Source organism: Orbicella faveolata, unplaced genomic scaffold (assembly GCF_042242905.1).
Source record: "Orbicella faveolata isolate gen_17 unplaced genomic scaffold, um_ofav_v1 contig_27, whole genome shotgun sequence".
NCBI lineage: Eukaryota > Metazoa > Cnidaria > Anthozoa > Scleractinia > Merulinidae > Orbicella > Orbicella faveolata.
Window position 1 is genome coordinate 6,085,001 of NW_028301555.1, and position 5,587 is coordinate 6,090,587.

The 5,587-nt window shown below is 39.0% G+C and overlaps 1 long non-coding RNA gene across 2 annotated transcripts in view; it reads right to left on the reverse strand.

The window, feature by feature from the left end:
- The window catches only part of LOC110055548 (uncharacterized), a 10,113-nt gene extending 4,797 nt beyond the window's left edge, over positions 1 to 5,316 (reverse strand). The window contains exons 1-3 of one of the 2 annotated variants that reach the window (XR_016209424.1): positions 5,270 to 5,316; positions 5,078 to 5,155; positions 583 to 713 (exon numbers count right to left, since the gene is read on the reverse strand). This is a non-coding gene — a long non-coding RNA (uncharacterized LOC110055548). Of the gene's footprint in view, positions 1 to 582; positions 714 to 5,077; positions 5,156 to 5,231 lie in introns of both variants that reach the window. The other variant, XR_016209425.1, reaches the window with a different exon arrangement.
- Positions 5,317 to 5,587: the final 271 nt, after the last annotated feature.

Genomic DNA, 5,587 nt, shown 5'->3' on the forward strand with positions numbered 1-5,587 from the left:
AAAACCGTGTTAAAGACTTTGCGCCAAAATAGCGGGCATGTTTTTGGAAAATCGGTCAGTTATATATCCTTAGCCTCACATTCATGTACAAAAATCCTTTGTCTTGAAACATGAATACGAGGCTAAGGATGTATAAACTATTGTCATTCAAATTTAGGCGCCATTTACGCAAAGGATCTACGGCTGGCGTGGTGTGCTAACTGGTTCCTAACCCAAGGAACCTGGCCAGTGTACTCTGGTAAGACACCTTACTCTCAGAAAGTGGCTGTCTCAGCCTAGGCGTATAAATAAGTAACTACATTTCTGTTCTAACCTCCTGTTTCACCAATCAAAAAATTCAGAAAGAGAATTTGCTGGGTAGAACCAATCCCAATCTGGGCCAGTTCTTTCATTATACACATATTTCTTGTTCAAAAAGTCCATTTGGTACATGCAAAACGCCCAAGTTCCTAAACAAGTTTCTTAGATAATATCTTGTTAGTGTGATTCTGATGTTAGACTAATCTTTTTTGCCATATTGTACATCTAGAACTGAAATGTTCCCAGTAACCTCTGTGATCACAGGCCAATATGTGCACTTACCATACTGCTGTCTGATAGTCCAGCTCAGTGATTGTTAAGATACGATGCTTAATTTGAGTCTCCAGAAATTGTTAGGGGTCTTCATGTAAGTCCCAATCCCTCTCCTCTTATCTTCCCAGTGTTACAGATCCCTTGATCAAACAAAAAACAACATTAGTTTTACAGGTCAAACTGATTCATCTGCCTAATATATCAAGTTTAATTGAAGCACACAAGTTTGGACCTAAAAAAACATAGCTATCTGGTTCAGCCAATTCCCATTTAACAATTATAATATTATTACCCTGGGAACTCAATGTTTGTTCTAGTATTGTCTCATAACCCCCTGACTGATCTATTTAACTTTAGAACCCATAGAACTTTAACCATTGACAGTTTTGCTTCAGGTGTCCATATAACCTAAATTATGTAAGTCAAATTATTCTCACATTTTGATTATTTCTTACTTTTGATCGCAGGGACCTATTAAAACACTTCTTCGCTTCTCCACTGGTTAAAACTGATTCCATGTTGCCAGGTGCTTGTTCAGTAAAAGATCACAGAAGACATCAAAATGTGGTAAGAACATCAGTGACACACTCAACTACTGTCTCATGCATCGTATATTTATTACCACATTTTGACCTCATCTGCGATCTACTATTGTACAGATGCACAGCAACATGGAATCTATTTGTTAACCCTTTGAGCCCCAATTACACATATATGCGTAATTAATGGTCGTGCTCTTTGTATCACTTGTGGCATCATCAATTTAAATGTCATCAGATATTCTTGATAAGCAGATAGTAGACTAGGCTAGGCCTTTCTGTACAATGGTCAGGTTTAGATATCGACGACATTCTGATGTCGCAAATCGAAAAACAACGTTTAACTTATCAGTTTTGGTGCAAAAACCGTGGTAAAATGGTCTGCTACGCCTATGATTGATCAAGGTCCATTTCTAGGCTTCGCCCGTAATTAACATCCAACTTTTCACGGCAGCCAGAAAGAATATGCAATGCAAAAGGTAGCCAGAGTAAAAGGGCCAAGAAAAAAAGAAAGGAAAGGGGCAACAAACAAAATTGAGAACAGTTAATGGCAAAAAAAAAAGTCCAAATTTTGGCTTATGCGCACGCCCGGGATTAAAATATTGCTCAATTTTGTATGTAATCCTCGCAAAATCTCTCCTTTTGGTAAAAAAAAAAAAAAGCTTTCTTAGCAAAACTTACTAGGCTTATTTAACATCATGGCAGTCAAAAAACCTGACTAAACAGTTAAAAATGGTATTTTTGGTGAAAGTTTGGTATTAAAGGTATTAAAGGGTTAAATTGGCAATTTTAAAGAATAAGATTTCTCTTAGTTTTCAGATAGACCATGTTGAGACCTTATGAAAAAAATATGAAAAAATATTAATTGGAAAAAATTGATTCTTTGACACAAAGTCATTATCAAGCTCTAACAGACAGCAGTGTCACCAGAGTCATCAAGTTGTCACACGGTTGTCACCTGAAGCAGGGGTGTCTGGAAAATCCGAATAGCAAATAGCGAATAGTTGTGAATAGCGAACAGCAAATAGTCCTGAATAATGAATAGCGAATAGTAGGAATAGTGGCGAACAGTCTCGAATAGTGGCGAACAGTGGCAAATAGTGGCAAATCGTAGCAAATAAGGTACCCAGTATCTTGCAGTCAACCTTGCAGCAACGTAGGATAGGATTTTCCCGCTAAAAAGCACAGATGCTTAACAGGACAAAAGGTGTTTCTAAACATAGTTTCTTCTGTTTTAACCACTGCAAAAACGTAATTACGTCTCTATTAGGTTATCCTTATGTTTTCTGTTTTCTTAATGTTGGCGATGGACAGCCCTAGCCTGAGTCCGGAGAAGAAAAGGTAATAAATTCACAGAAATTCTGTTGCTTATTTGGATAATTAATTAACGCATGATATTAGATCTAAAGCGGTGACTATTGACAACTATTCATCACTGTTCGCCACTATTCGTACTATTCGAGACTATTCGCACTATTCGGGACTATTCGCTATTTGCTAATCGTGACTATTCACTATTCGCAATTCGGGTTTTCCAGACACCCCCTGAAGCAGTGACAAGGACACAGGCACAAAGTGTTTGTTGTTGAGATATTTTTAGTTTTGTATTGGATCTTCTGCCTGTAGTTTGAGTAGCTGTGCATTTGGAAAGTTTTAGCTAATATTTTTCATGCCATCAAAGTGTACTTCCAGGGCTGTGCTCTAGAAGTGCCCGGGTGCCACAGGTGACTAACTTCTGCCTTTGGGTGACCGGAAAAACTTACTTCTTTCATTGATATAAGCTGAAGTGCTGGGCACCTTTAGGCTCCTAGTAATTTTCCTTGGACCACAGCACTGACTTTTAAAATAAATCCATATAGAATTGGGGTTAAGCTTATTCCTATTGCTAAAATTAAAACTTCTACTAAAGTTTATTTGTATCATAGTAAACTTAATCAAGGTGCTTAATGAATTTAGAACTTATCACTTCTTCACTAAAAGTCTGCTTTACTAGCTGGTTCTGTTACTACACATAAGCCAAGCTTGTGTTGTATTGCTTCAGGAGAAAATGGCATTTGGATGTTTAGACAAACAAAGTTGTAAAACCTAAGGAGGGAGATAACACGAACAAGGGTGAAGTTACTGAAAACAAGAAGAAGCTTTTGGCTCCTGCCATTTTGAATTCTTCCACAGTTTAGAGTAGTCTGCATGTCGCTGTACCAACCCTTGTAGGGTAATTTTGATCAAACGTTGATCACTGAATCCTTCGACACTCAGTGTATGACACCCGCAGATTGCAAACTGTAGACAGCAGACTGCAGACTGGAGATTTTTAACCCAATATTGTACTTCCATTTCTGTTACCGAAAGCTAACTGTAAACAAGCTAACCTGAGCACTATTCAGGCTAAACCGAGCGCTATTTAGGCCAAAGTGTAGTCTGCAACTGGGGTCTGCAAATATAATACACTGGTTGACACTCTACTGTGGGTGCTTTTGGTACACATGATCATGGTGTATGACATTTGCAGACTGCAGACTGCAGAATTTTTAACTAATGCAGCTATCAGTGTTATGCCTGAGGGGGGCACCAAGAGACCAGGTGGGCACTTTGAACGTCTTTGCGCACCCCACGTGGGGAATTTTAGCAAACTTTGAACATAAATGTTGGCCCCGGGATTGGGAAGTTTGAACAATGCTAAAAAATGCTGGCCCTAGGGTCGGGAAGTTTGAACAACATTAAAACGATGAAAGCGACCAGGGTTTTGAATGCGGGGAGCTTGGATACGAGTGTTCCACTATCTTGAAAGTACCCAGAATTCCCAGGAGTTCGAGCATGTTTTCCACGCTTTCCAGTTGCAATAAACTGGAGGAACGAAAGGTAAGATAAATTTTTTAAATTCATTGAAGAGTACTGCACTTTGTTGAAACTACAACAAGAGGACCAATAATGACTTGAAGAAAGAACCAAGATAAACTTTAACATTCATAATTGAAATTGTTAGATTCTATGAAAAACTAGAATGACTAAACACGTTGACTCTAGAATAGTGAGTGGTAATATTTTGGGGTTTGTGAATTCATCAGCTGAGTGCAAATTATTAAAGAAAACAAAGTCAAATTGAAGCTTGCTTTCGCAGCTTCATTAATATATAATTTTAATATATAAAGAGAGCAGAGCCTCCCCACTGCCTTTCACTGGAGCAGCATGATCAATGGAAAACCTTGTCAAATGCAAGCACATATTCTTTACTTCAGATGGCTTGAAATTCTCGGTCTGGTGGGTAACTTTGAACTCAAAACGTTTTCCCAAGGTGAGGAACTTTGAATTGAAATCTTATCCCAAGGGTTAGGAAGTTTGATTCCAAATTTTTGCTTCTGATCAAAGTCCCCACCCTATCCCGTGGGTCCCACCCCCCCCCCCCCCCTCCCCTCAGGCATAACATTGGTAGCTGCATAATACAACTATGTTATGTTGCATTCCCCTTTCCATTTTTGAAAGCAAACCGTGAACACTGTAAACAGGCTAATGTGAGAATTATTCAGGCTAACCTGAGTAATATTCAGACTAACCGGAGTGACATTTAGCTTTAAATGTAGTCTGCAGTCTGCAGTCTGCAAATACACCAACATGATCCAAACAAGAGCCTCTTTTGCTTCCCTTTATAAATTATCTAAGAACTAAGAATCTGTACAAAATACGGCCTGTGGTAGATCCAAACAGAGAAACAAGTGACGATTCTGATTTTAAAAGTCAAATATTACAGCTTTATTCGGTAACTTTGAAGTTACCTAATCAGCTTGATGTAAACAGACTCATCTCTAATGGGGACATCTCAACAAATACTGCGCTTAAGGTTTGTTGGTTTATTTATCCCTGATAACGCAGAATAATCTCTGATGGGCACAAATGTCACGTTTACGTCCTGTCTTATTACCTAGTCTGGTAGTTCTCAGTTAAATATTAAAGGTGGTTAAAAAGCTTACCTTACGCGTGCATTCCTCCGGAGGTCTTCAAACACAACATCTCCTCATTCCACAATATGGCTTCAACATGCAAAAAAACTGAAAAAGTAAAGAAATTTAGCTTATGCCTCAGATCAGGTAACATCAGCTCACTGATCCAAGCCTTTGGACAAACCTTTGAAATTACGGTAAACACGATTTTCCACTATTTACCTTTCACAAGTTCAAGATGGCGGAGACGAACTGCGCTCGCAAAGATCACAGGGAAAAAGCGGTTGGCGGACGGGAGGGAGAGGTGGGGAGAGGGGAGGGCAAGCCGTCCCCAAAAACTGTGGATCACCAAATTCCACCATTATCAAAGAGTTTAAGGTTCAGTTATTCAACAAGACACGAAAAACTTCGGCTCATCTTCTTGCGAACATTATAAATACAGAACCGCAAATTCCAACTGACAAATTCCTGGATGACTGCTTGTTTGTTTGATTGTTGAAAGGAATACCATGAAGTGCCAGCATCAAGTTTTGCGGGGAG